The sequence below is a fragment of the Pinus tabuliformis genome, chromosome 1_2 (genome assembly GCF_031772625.1).
Source record: "Pinus tabuliformis cultivar Carrire ecotype Pingquan chromosome 1_2, CPIR1, whole genome shotgun sequence".
NCBI classification, from domain to species: Eukaryota; Viridiplantae; Streptophyta; class Pinopsida; order Pinales; family Pinaceae; genus Pinus; species Pinus tabuliformis.
Window position 1 is genome coordinate 473,369,561 of NC_142298.1, and position 12,851 is coordinate 473,382,411.

Genomic DNA, 12,851 nt, shown 5'->3' on the forward strand with positions numbered 1-12,851 from the left:
AGGGTTAGAACAACACTTTTAGGGACTTAGGAGCCCTTGGTTTATGGACATTTCATGCTTGTGGTTGTAGGGCCCAAAAATGTCTATAACAGTTGCCCCCTAAAGTATGAGGCCGTTAATCTTTTGGTGTCGGGTGAAATGCTTTATTATGAGGATCCGAAGTTCTTTCAATGCTGGGAGGAGACCTGTAATAAGATACAATACAATACATTATCTTCATACTATTTTCATGATCTAGCTGAGGCGGGCATTCCCATGCTCAGCTTTATAAATTCATTTTCATGTACATAGGATAGACAATCGTCTGAGTGTAGACTGATGATTCTGATAGAGCCATCATCCTTTTGAGTGGATGATTATCTGTGCCATAATGATGTACATTTAATGTCTTTATTTCCCTGAATATATATTGCAGCTCGGATGGATGAAACTAGATCCGGTGTCTTCAATCTCGTCTGATCTTCACTCAAAGTACAAGTCGATCCATGTGAGAAATGTTCTGAAGTCGAACATGGAAAGACATCGCTTGATTACTAGTCAATGATGTAAACTGTTAACAAGCGCAAGAGGAATCACCGATAATGATAATGACCCTCAAGGTACTGCAGTACAATTCACGTGGTGTGAATAAAGGACTTGGCGTTGAACACCATGAAAAATCTCCGGTCGAAGGCCATTGATGTAAACCTGTCGCCGGAAGTGAGAAACTTGCCATTGAGGCATGCAAGCTTCAAAGTACTGAATGGGGTGTTCCTAGATCAACTTCTTGGATAATGAGCTGATGTCGACAAGAAGTGATCTGTCACAGGAGGGCCTTAATGAATCCCACATCAATGACACGGAATAGAGAAAATGATTTTAATGGAGGTGAAAACGATCTGGTGATATAAGGTTCAGGGAGGTGGTCATGAAAGAATGGAGTATAATGTATGGTAGTGGGTGAGACACAGGTGAATTCTCTGAATGACTTCTCTTGAACATATCAGCGACACTGATGTGATGGATTGGTAGCATTAACCCCAAATGTGGATGGTATGGCGTGACCATGGTGATGTGACCGGTGAATGAAACAACCCAACCCGACTCGGACACAGAGTGGAAGTGTCATGTTCAAGAGCGACTTGCTACCAACAAAGTTTCTTCAAGTTTTCTTCCCAATTTTCCCCAGTCATTGCTGACCAGTACCTCTTTATTTTTGTCAAGCTTGAGGAGGATAACATATGCTTGTTCTATAATTTGCCCTTCGGGCAAACCCATCGCTATGTTTTAACGAGCCTAGCGATAGTGAAACTTGTTCTCGTCTATAGACAAGTTTGTCGCTATTAATCTTTTTAACGAGTTTAACGACAAAGATAACTCGGTCCTTTTCAATTTTAGAGAGTCTGAAAAGGAACGTAAAGGTAACTCTAAAATTCCTTTTTCGTCATCTAATCCCTTAAGTCCAAAAAAGTATAAAACAATACAGAAGGGATGGATTTTCGATACCTTTAACGAGCCGAACAAAACAAGCACTCGATCTTTTTGTGTAATAATCCCTCAAGTCAAAAAAGATTAAAATCTAGAGGAGGCATAACACTTCCTGTCCTTTTAACGAGCTGGAGAGGCCAATGGCTCGGCAATCTTTTCATATTTTACGAGTCAGTTGAAAAGAGCTTACAGGAGACTCGTCTTTTGAGGAACGAGTCATAAAATGGGTAGCAGCTGATTCCAGGTAAGGGTTGGAATTTTCCAATCACGGCAGTGTCACAAGGATGGCTAGTGAAATCACTCTTCGCAGCTGTTCCTCAGAATGGGTAAACAATCAAATGGAGGTGAATGATTGGCCAATGAAAAAGTGGAGGTGACGGTGCAAACACAACCAAGGCTTTAACGGCTGAAGTACTACATTCACGATGGTTATTTACCAGGGAATAGTTCATATTTTAACGAGCTTAAACACGGGGGGAAACATTTGCTCATGTCTTATGTTTATTTTTTAACGAGCTTGAACTATGTGCTAAAACTGTTCGATGCGGGTTTATTTTTTAACGAGATTGAACCTTGCGGTAACACTGCTTGATCAATCCAGTCGTGTGATAAGAATGTCTCATAATAAAACGGCCACTTTTAGATTTTTGCGCCACATCCTTTCTTTATGCAAGTTAGGAAATGACCAATCCTACGAGCCTAAAGGGTTAGAGGTCCTAAAAATTTAAAAAAATAAATATTTGCTCTTCGCTTGCACGCCAAAGGTTTGCATGCCCCCGGGTATAAAACAGAGTTTCAAGGTTACCCCTTCTTTAGTCCGTTAAAACATTTGTTTTACCGAGAGAGGCCTACCTCTTACAGGTTAGCCAAAGATCGTTCTATTCATAGCGCAAACAAAACACTTCTTCGGCGATGTCTACCGAAATAGACAAAGGTGAGTGAAGGAGGCTACTCCACTCACATAACTTTGACAAGAGAATCTTGTTCTAGAATAACCCCCTCTTCCAATCACGGACGGGAGTACAGACTAGTCATATTCTCTTGCGGAAACCTACCCTATACCCGAAGTTTTCCTGCCGAAGCAGACTAGGGTGCATGCCCCCTGGGATTTAGTCATGTCCCCCCAAATCACTCGCGCTCATCGGGTGGATGGACTGGAGATTGAGACATTTCTTGCGTGAAAAGACCATTCAGGGATGGTATATGACTATTTGCTCTGTGTGATCCGGGAAATGAAAGCTGGTCTACAAGCTTGACCACTCTTCCTTCGTGCGGAAAACACATCACTCTAAAGAGTGATGAGACAATGGCTCTCATGCAATAAATATAGTCTCGTCCAAGGAGTAGATTGTAATCCAGGGGTCCTTGAACTACCATAACGTTCATGTGAACAGTTTTCCCTATCAATGTTATGGGCACATTGGGAAGGATCCCTAATGGTCGACTGGTTCCTTTATCAAAACCTGTTAGATTTCTCATCTCAGGCAAAAGCGATGGCGAACCAAGCGCTTTCCAAGTAGTCGAGGAAAGGATACTCACAGAAGCCCCCTCATCTATGATGGTACCAGCCATAACCATTCTATATATTTGAACAATGATTCTGAATGGTACACTAGCTGGTAAACGGGGTCTGCCTAGTTGATTCCAGTCGAAGGAGACAACTAGGTTGCTTGGAGGCGGGACCGAATAGACGGCCGGGTATGACTCTGACGAACTTCCTTCCTGCGGTAAAGGAACGGGTAAATTGCCTCCATGTTCGTTGGAGTCTGTGCTTATGAAAAGAATTTGGACGGTGTCATCCTTGTTCTCTTCAGTGACTGTATCATCTAAAGATGGAACCTCTGAAGGCAAGACCGAGTCAACTGCCGCCTCGATCTTTTGGCTTTCGTTTGGTATGGATTTAGATGGTTTATCTTCAATGATAGATGCTTCGGCCGACCACCTGAGCGGGCCAGCCGGATTTTCAACTAGTGACGGACTCGGCAAGAGTTTTTTATATCCAGGAGGAAGTCGTAACGGTGAAACCGGACGATCGTCCAAAACTCTTTTAGCCTCGTCTAAGAAGGGACAATGATGGACGACATGATCGCCTTTGCACAGTTTACAAGGAAATCTATATTTTCCTTTTTGTCCTGGGGCTTCACTTTCACTAGTTGACGGTGTGTTTTCAACATGATCATCAGAGGTTGACGACACCGGGTTGTGCAAACGAGGAGACCAGTCCCTTAAGATCCGAGGGATGCAAGGACAATCTCTGTGATAGTGGTCTCCTTTGCAAATGACACATGGCGATTTAGGCCTGGTCGGTGCAGTGTGTGGGTTTTCGCTAGACGACACTTGTTTGTCCCCATTCACTTTTGGCTCCTTCTTCTTCTTCTCTTTCTTCTTCTTTTCCTTCTTCTCCTTAGGTACTTGACTTTTGGCTTTACCAGCCCCATCAAGCGAAGAGGAAGGAGGAGAGGAAGAATTAGAGGAAGTATAAGGTTGGTGGGTAACTCTGGACTCGTCTAATTGATGATTCGATTGTTCAGGAATTGTGGTGTTCTGAACGACAGAGGTTGAGAAGAGCCATACAGGAAAACCAATTGTCAGTCCTGGAAGTGACAATGTGGCCGTATGGGGTGCACCAACATCTCCCCAAGAGGAGAAGGGACTAGGATTTCCTCCAAGGGGAATTCCTTGGTTGGTGGACTCCATTTTCTCAACCCAAGATCAACGCAGGAAAGGGTAATGAATATTCCGTTTAAAATAAATTTTAGACGCTTTGACACAACTTGTTTTTTCAGTTTTTAAGAGTCGAGAAAAAACAAAAGATGACTCTAGTCTCCTTCGATTTTTAATGAGCCTGAAGTGACAAGTGCTCAGATGGACCTTTTCCGTTAAAGAGTCTAAAAAGGAACGAAAGGGACTGCTCTGGAAATCTAGGTAGAGGGATTACCAAATCAATCGAAAAACTGCAGAATACTTTTTACGGTACGGCAGTCAATCTTCCCGAATGTTGTGTTCAGTGCACTGCGATCGATAGGGCGGCAGACACGGCTTCCTATGGATAAAGGATTAAGCCTATTGGGGTTCCCCAAAATATACTTGACGGTACCTGGGAGAACAAGTCCGTATTGGCACTTATTGCCTCAAAGTGGAGGAATCACCCAACCATCAGTGAGAACAACAGTTACCAGGCTTTACGACGCCGGAATACGTCTCTAGCCTAAACTTCTAAATGTTGTGCGTTAAGTTCCAAAGCGTTGCTAGATTCATTGAATTTATTTTAAGTTGATCTTGTTTATGAAGTTTGCCTTTTGGGTTCACCACGAGATGTAGATGTAATTCCTAAAATGCAATCTGAGATGATAAACAAACTTTTTATCTCCTTTATGCAATGAAAATCCTAGATACTAGGGAAAAGAAAGACAGAATCTTTTCACAAAGATCAAAGAGCACACTCTAAATTCACTTTCCTAAATCAAGCCAATCAGAGTGTCTATATGCAAATTCACATGCATGTATTTGTTTTCGACTTTCTTAGTATGTGAATGCTAAAAAGAAAGTTGATGCAAAAATCTGAATTTCTTTTCAAGCGACAAATATCAACAAGCTTCTTTCGAAATCAAAAAATGGAGACGATTACAACACCTTACGATTTTGAAATGAATACTTGTTCTTAACAATAGAAAATTACAAATTCAGACCAAAAGCAATAGTAACAGGATAATCGACCATCAACAGCAATTAAACTTTTTCCTACGATTGAAATCGACACTTGCGACAGTTTCAAATCAAAGGGCGACAGTACGATTACGCTACTTTTGCAAAGGAGAACTGTAAATGACTCAAAAAACACACAAAAACATCTACAGTTCTTTTGTACAAAGGAGGTAGAATAAAAGTAAGGAAAAGGGGTTTCAAACAGACATATACTGATCACAGGCAGCAAAATTCAAGAATAGAACTGGAAAGAATGAACCACAGAAGCCACAACTGCACAGAGCTAGTCTGATCAGCACACCTGTAACACAGAGAATATGAAATGCAGCGCAAGTTGTCCACTCGGGAAGTGTGCTGAAATTCAGAATCTCTGAAAAGTACCTGCGCTGGGCCAGAAACGAGACTCTGTTTGGATTCCGGGTCACAGTTTGCAGTTTAGTTCTTGGGTTTTGCCCGAGCAAAAAGCAATCAGTAATGCAACAATCAGGGGTAGATATAAGGAGGATCTAAGAGCTATCACAAGGGCAATCAGATAGTTTGTGAATCAGTTGCTTAAATCATAAATAGATCCAGTAGATGGATTGAAGTAGCAGTTGTCTACTTTGCATTTGTTATGGCAAATGCAGTTCGAATGCTACTTGTAAGTTTATGAAACAAACAACAAAAAATGATAAACAAACAAACTAATTAGCTCCCCAGCGAAGTCGCCATTTTGTTACAGGGAAAAGTGTCTATTTAGAACTGCTCTATCCCACTAAGGTGTGACAGCTGCCTTAGAAACAAACAGAGAAAAGCTACTTTTGTTTTTCCTTTATGAATTATAGATAGAGAGGAACAGAAAGACCAACCTCTGTCTTGCACTAATCTCTTGATTCCATCCCTCTCTTCTTTGATAGTCTTCAGCTACCTGCTCCCTTGCACGCCTAGCTTCACAAAGTACCTGTAAGATCACAGAAGCATAACACTATACAAAGACATGGATCTATAATCATAAACAATCTAGGATCACATGTAAATTGACCATACAAATGTAACAAGCATCATTGATACAAAACCATGGAGGAAAACTCAAATAGCTTTTATTGATAAACAAGAAAAGAGCCAGGGGGAGTTACAACCAGTTGTTCTGACCCAGCATCAACCTCCTAGCAAAGAAGCCCCTCTTCACCTCAAACAAAGCTTAGATCACCCAACAATCTGATGTTTGTCTCAAGAAACCAACAACAATTCCTTACAATATGCAAAATTCTAGCCTCTGGATCTCTGCGATGAGGGATCCATATATAGATATCTGTAAGGGGGATGAGTCAGCTTGTGATTTGATTAGTGTCTTCTCTATGATAGTTCTTGCTTCCACTTGGAGACTGATGGCCTCTTACTCATCCTTGGTCGAATTCAGTGAGGCAAGTGTCACAGGGGAAGATTCTGGAAGCTTCGATTTCCTTTCCACCTCGCGGAGTGACACTGCCATTCGTCATTTCTCGCCCATTTCACCCCACAGAAGGGACTTTTGAAATGCAACACACCCTCACAGTGTATTTGGGTGAGATGCAACGCACTTAGCCAGTGGAGCAGCTGCAATGATCTTGTTTTGACCAATTCTGAGCAGTTTCTCATGGAGAACTTCTGGGAGAAGCTGTAATCTGTTGACCTTGTTCCTTTAGGGGTTAGAAGAACACTTTTAGGGACTTAGGAGCCCTTGGTTTATGGACATTTCATGCTTGGGGTTGTAGGGCCCAAAAATGTCTATAACAATAAGCATGATTTCTTCTTGGCCATATGCCAACCTAAAGGGTGTCTTTCCTGTCAGTTTCTTGGATGTTGTCCTATATGCCCACAACAATGTTGGAGACCCTAGATCCCAGTCATTTATGCTCACATTGCACGCTTTTGTGAGTGCGTTCTCCTGAATCTTGTTGAGTGCTTCCATAATTCCGTTTATCTATGGATGATAAGGAGTGCTCTTCTAGTGGTAAATTTGAAATTGTCTAGTTAATGCTTCAATGGTTTGCTTCACGAAATGTGACCCTTGATCAGTAATCAATATCTTTGGATACCCAACTCTGGACAAAATATACTCAAACATGAACTTTGCAGTGATTACTACAGTGTAATCCTTCACAGGCTGTGCTTCATCCCAACTAATCAGATAATTAGTCATAGTGATTATATACCTCACACCTATCATTTTACTTGGTGGGTTGATCCATCCCACAAAATGAATAGCCCATTTGTCAAAAGAATGCAATGTTACTTGTGGTACTAGTGGCATTTCATCTCTTCTTGGAATTTTTCGTGTTCTTTGGCAGATGTCATAAGGTCAATAATATTCCTTTGCATCTTTGTGTAATGTAGGCCACCATACTCCACTTAAAATTTTCTATGCAGTGGCTTTCCCTACGTAATGTCCACCAGCTGCCCCACTATGAGCTTCTGTCAAAATTATCTATCTTTCATGTTTAGAAACATACATGTGCAATATTTCATCTCATCCTAATTTATACAAATATACTACTATAAGTGAAAACTCTACTGCCTTAACCACCTTCTCTTTCTTCTGTTGCATAGTGTATTCTGAAGGGGCCATTCCTGTGGTTAATAACTGAATAATATCGACGAAGTGTTCATCTGCTACTTTTATCGAAAACAACTCTACATCAGAAATATTATCCTCTATATTTGTTGGTTCTTCTCCTGTTTATATCCTTGACAAATGATTAGGTCCAACACTTAGTCTTCCTGGCTTAAAAATAACTTCAATGTCATACTCTTGAAATAGTAATAGCCACCTGAAATTTTTTCCGCCTAAAACAGGCTTGTTTAACAATATTTTAGTGCAGAGTGATCTGTGAACATCTTGAAATGTGATCCCAACAAATAATGTTTGAACTTCTGTAATGCATATACCATAGCTAGACCTTCCATTTTTGTAGTTGTATAGTTCTTCTATGCTTTAGACAATATCCTACTTGCAAAAGCTATGGGGTGATCTATTTCTCCTACACTAGGTTGTGCCAATACTACTACAAAATTTATGCATGAAGCATCCACATGAACATGAAATTCCTTATTCCATTATGGGAAAACAAAGATAGGCGCAGTTACCATCTTTTCTTTTAGTGTGTCGAGGCTCTTTTGACACTCTTCATTCCATAAAAATGTTACATCTTTCTTCAGAAATTTTTCCATCAGAGCAACGATCTCCACATATCCTTTGATAAACTTTCTATAATATCTTGTATGTCCCAATGTGGTGTGAAGCTACCTAATTGTCTTTGGTGGGGGTAAATTCACAATTATAGAAATCTCTGTAGAATCACCATCAATCCTTTCTTGAAAACAATGTGTCCTAGCAATATACCAAAATGTACATAGAATATACACTTCCTGATATTTAGAGAAATCTGATACTACCTGCATGTGTTGAGCATCATCCTTAAGCTTGCAACATGTTTCTTCAATAACCCAAAAGGCATCACTGTATACTGATATGATCCCCATTCTATAGTGAAGGTGGTCTTATGTTGATCCTCTAGTGCAATTCTAATATGGTGGTATCCTGAAAATGCATTTGTAAATGAATAAGCTTCCTGACCTCCTACATTTTCCAATACTTCATCAGTGAAGGTGTAGGGAATGGATCATGTAGACATGCATCATTTAACTTCCTTAAATCAACACAAATCCTAATTTCACCCCTTGTTTTCTTTTCTTGTACTACCATAGGAGTTACCAACTCCGATTCTTCCACAGGTTCAATGATTCCAGCTGGTATCATTTTGTCAAGTTGCTTCTTCACCTTTTCTTTGTATTTTGGATTTTGTCTATAAGGCCTTTGCTTAACTCGCTTCGCATGAAGTTTCAAAGGAATCTTCATAACTCCCAAGTCTCCTACTATTCCTTTCATATATGATAACTTAGTGGGGAATAACTCCTGGCATTCATGCAAATGTTCTGCCACTTTTCTAACTGTTTATTTGTCCCAGTAATCTCCTCTAATTGAAAACTTTGGCTCATCTTCTGACCCTATATTCACCTCCTTTATATTTAATGTCTTTGTTATATCAGGCACTTCTATCTCAGGTCCATTCACTTCATGGTAACCTTCAGATTCTTCTATGTCAATATTGCGAGGGTCTTCATCTTCTTCTACAACAATGTTGTAGCATTCTAGTACATTATGTAGCTGCACAACCCAATAAGGCTACCAAGTGAGTGGAATTTCATTCTCAAAAATATTCTTCGTAACTATCTGAATGGATGACTTGATGTATGGAAAATCATCTTCAAAGCTAAATGCCAATATAAACCCATCAACCATCTCTGTCCAGCTCACAGTACCATGTTGAATTTCTATTTCCAAATACCAGCTTTGAGGAATTGTCTCCAATGTATGGGTGAACCGATGTACCCATTCTTCTCATGCAATCTCTTTCCAAGATGTCATGCAAAGTGGGATCTTCTCTTTAGGATCAGTTTGACCATCATATTTATCTATCAATTTAATCTCTACCTTAACAAACCTTACCCATATCAACCTTCGATATTCTTTCCAAGTTCCTATATTCTTCTTCTGTGTACCCCCAAATCTAGAAGGAGTGGCTCTTAGGGCTATTTCCATGGCTAATAATCTTTCACATTCTGGTACTTGTTCTTCATATTCTTCAAGAAAATTATTTATATCACCCAAACCATCATAGTGAGGAAAATTACATACCTAAGAGGTTATACATCGAAGTGATTTAGTAATTCTTGCACATCATCTTGTAGACAGTTCATGTAACTTGCTTTGCCAATTTTCTAATTCTTCTTCTGAATCTGAAGCATATGATTTATTATTCTCCCAACTCAACTTTCCATCTGCAATGGGGTTAATCGATTCTTCTTCTTTGGTTGTCACTTGATAGATGTTATCTATATCAAATGAGTTATATTTCTCTTTAACTGGCTCAATATACCTTGCTCCTTCTAATGGATCCAAGGGAATGATCACTCTCATATTGTTGCTTTCAAATATCAATTTCCTCTTCTTCAAGTTTATTATAGCCATGTTAGTAAATTCCCTATCCAACCCAAGTAATGCAAGATAGGGGTTACTGTCATCCACAATTTCTATTACCTCAAAATCTGTAGTAGTGCACACCCCTTCAATGTCCAATGTAATGCTTGAGAATATTCCCAGAGGAACGATCTACTGTTGATTCACCATTCTCAACTGAATAGGTGACCATTACAACTTCAGATTATCCATTAATTCCCATGCTTTCTTCATGAATAAATTAGATTTAGATCCCAGATCTAAAATAAATTGGTCCATATCATATTCTCTTATTTGTGCAGAAAGCCTCATTTCCTTTCTAGTTCTCTTTTGTCTATATAGATTATTTACTTTGTGCATTTCACTCAATAGTGCTTCCTTAGATGTGCAACAGTCTATCAATTCCTACAGTCCTTCTACAACTTTATGATTTCTTAAAAACTTGATACAAGTTTGTAGGAATGGTTTTAAAATACCTAGATCCATATCTTGTGCTGCCGCTACTATTATGTTGCTGTTATTCTTCTGCGTCAGCTGTGTGCTAGATTTTGAAGCTCTTGGGTCCATAAATCTTTGGTTTTGTTCCATAAAAACCTATTTTTCCTTGTGACTATCGAACATCAATGCTTTTTCTGTAGTCCTTCTAACCCATGTATATTCAACTACCTTCTTCCCATCTGCTTTTTCATATCTAGTCGTAGTGCCAATACTTTTTACAATATTGATATGAGGTTCATCTGTCCTCAGTTTCGTAGTCATCATCTGAATGTTCTAGGTCGATTGTGGATTCTTCTTTTCTTTCATTTTTTTATAAGTATCAGACACTCTTCAACGACATGATCAAATGATTTACAATACTTATAGGTCATAGTTAGATTCTGTCAATATATTGTGAAGTGACTAGCTTGGCTGCAGTTATAACAAGTAATTTGACCTCGACCTCAACCAACTTTGCCACCTCAACCTCATCCTGCATAGCCACCTCGGCCACTATTTTGTCCAATTCCTTTGTGTCCTTGTTCTTCAGGTTTCATTCTATATGTACCAGCACCATGATCCATCATCAATTTATAGGCTCGACAATTATTTTCATCATGCCCCACTGATTTACAAAACTTGAAAAATAAGTTCTTTGTAGTCTGCATGTATTTTTGTAACAAATAGAAATATTTAGAGTGGTGTTATCCTCTAGTTCTACATATTTCACACCATAAACTTGATCCAGTATTCAAATAATTAGGTGCTCCACTAGCTATGTTATTTCTGAAAATAGGGCATTTCTCTCGACAGTGACCTTCAACTTTACATTTTGTACACTAGACCTCTTCGTGAACTTCTTTACTCTTCTTCATATCCTATAACTACAAAGTCAAATATGCCAAATGACTTTGGATTTACTGCATACCCACATTTGCATCACCTATCAACGAATCTTCTAACTTCATTGCTGACTCCAAAGCTTCGGCTTGAGTCTCTATTTCTTGCTATGTCAAAGGTAAGCTGATGTGTGGCAGTAACACAACTATAAACCCATCCTTGTGCTACTGTGGAGCTATATTGAAGTCCAATAATACCTTTAACCTTTGATCAAATTTCCACACTAACTCAGTCGACATTTGTTTGATCTCCTTTAGTTTTGTGATGCACTGCAACTCAGATTTTGGTTTCTTAAATTATTTTACTAATGCTAATTTAATGTCTGTGTAAGACCTGATCTGGATGCTTCAATATTTCATATACAAATTTAATGCTCAATCTCTGAATGTTGTGGTGATCTATTACTTTTTCACATTTTTGTCATGGACCTACCTCGCGGTCCATACTACTTCGCATAAGAACCAAAATTGCTCCAGATCCTCTGATCTATTTCCTTTAAAGATCAACAAATTAAAATCATCGGCCATCGTTCTTCTTAGGGGGGAGGGTGATTCATAAGGGGAGGGGGATGGGGGTAGGTGTGTGAGGAAAAACAATTTTTTCTAACTCTGGCAAGATTTGGGCTTCGACACACTTTTAGGCTGAAAGGGTGAATACTCCGGAGTTCCTTAGGGATTCTCTAGGGGTTTTCCTTCACCTTCAGATTCACTCAACAGAGCAGTATAGTCAGTCTCCATGAAAAGATTCAGATATTGGCCACAAGATTTCTTCTTAGTGTCTACTCTATACTTTTTTCCACTTCGCATTGTTCCATTCTTTTCTTCAGATCGTCTTTCAAACATAATCTACTAATCTAATTGAATTCAAAGAATTCCCTTTTCACATAAAATAATTAATCAAGAATTTCAAAGATCTCAAGTACTTACCTCGTTGTCCCTTGAAATATTTTATTTCATCTTCGTTGTAGGACACCATTGAGTCTATTGTGAACTCAGTAATAAATCCTCCCAAAATGTTGTCAACCTAGAAATTAACAACTCTTGAAATTATGTTTTTAGTGTTTTTGAGTTGCTGTATCAATTCTCGAGTGTAATTCTTAGGTTCATATCCTTTAAAACGATTCTTTCTCTCCATCAATCTTGAGATCCACTATTATAACTCAACGTGAAACAAACCAAAGAATATTTCATATTGATCTTCAAAAATATACTTCTCCAACCACCTTTTAGATGACAGTTAAGGGTTTCTAATCCCTTGATCTACA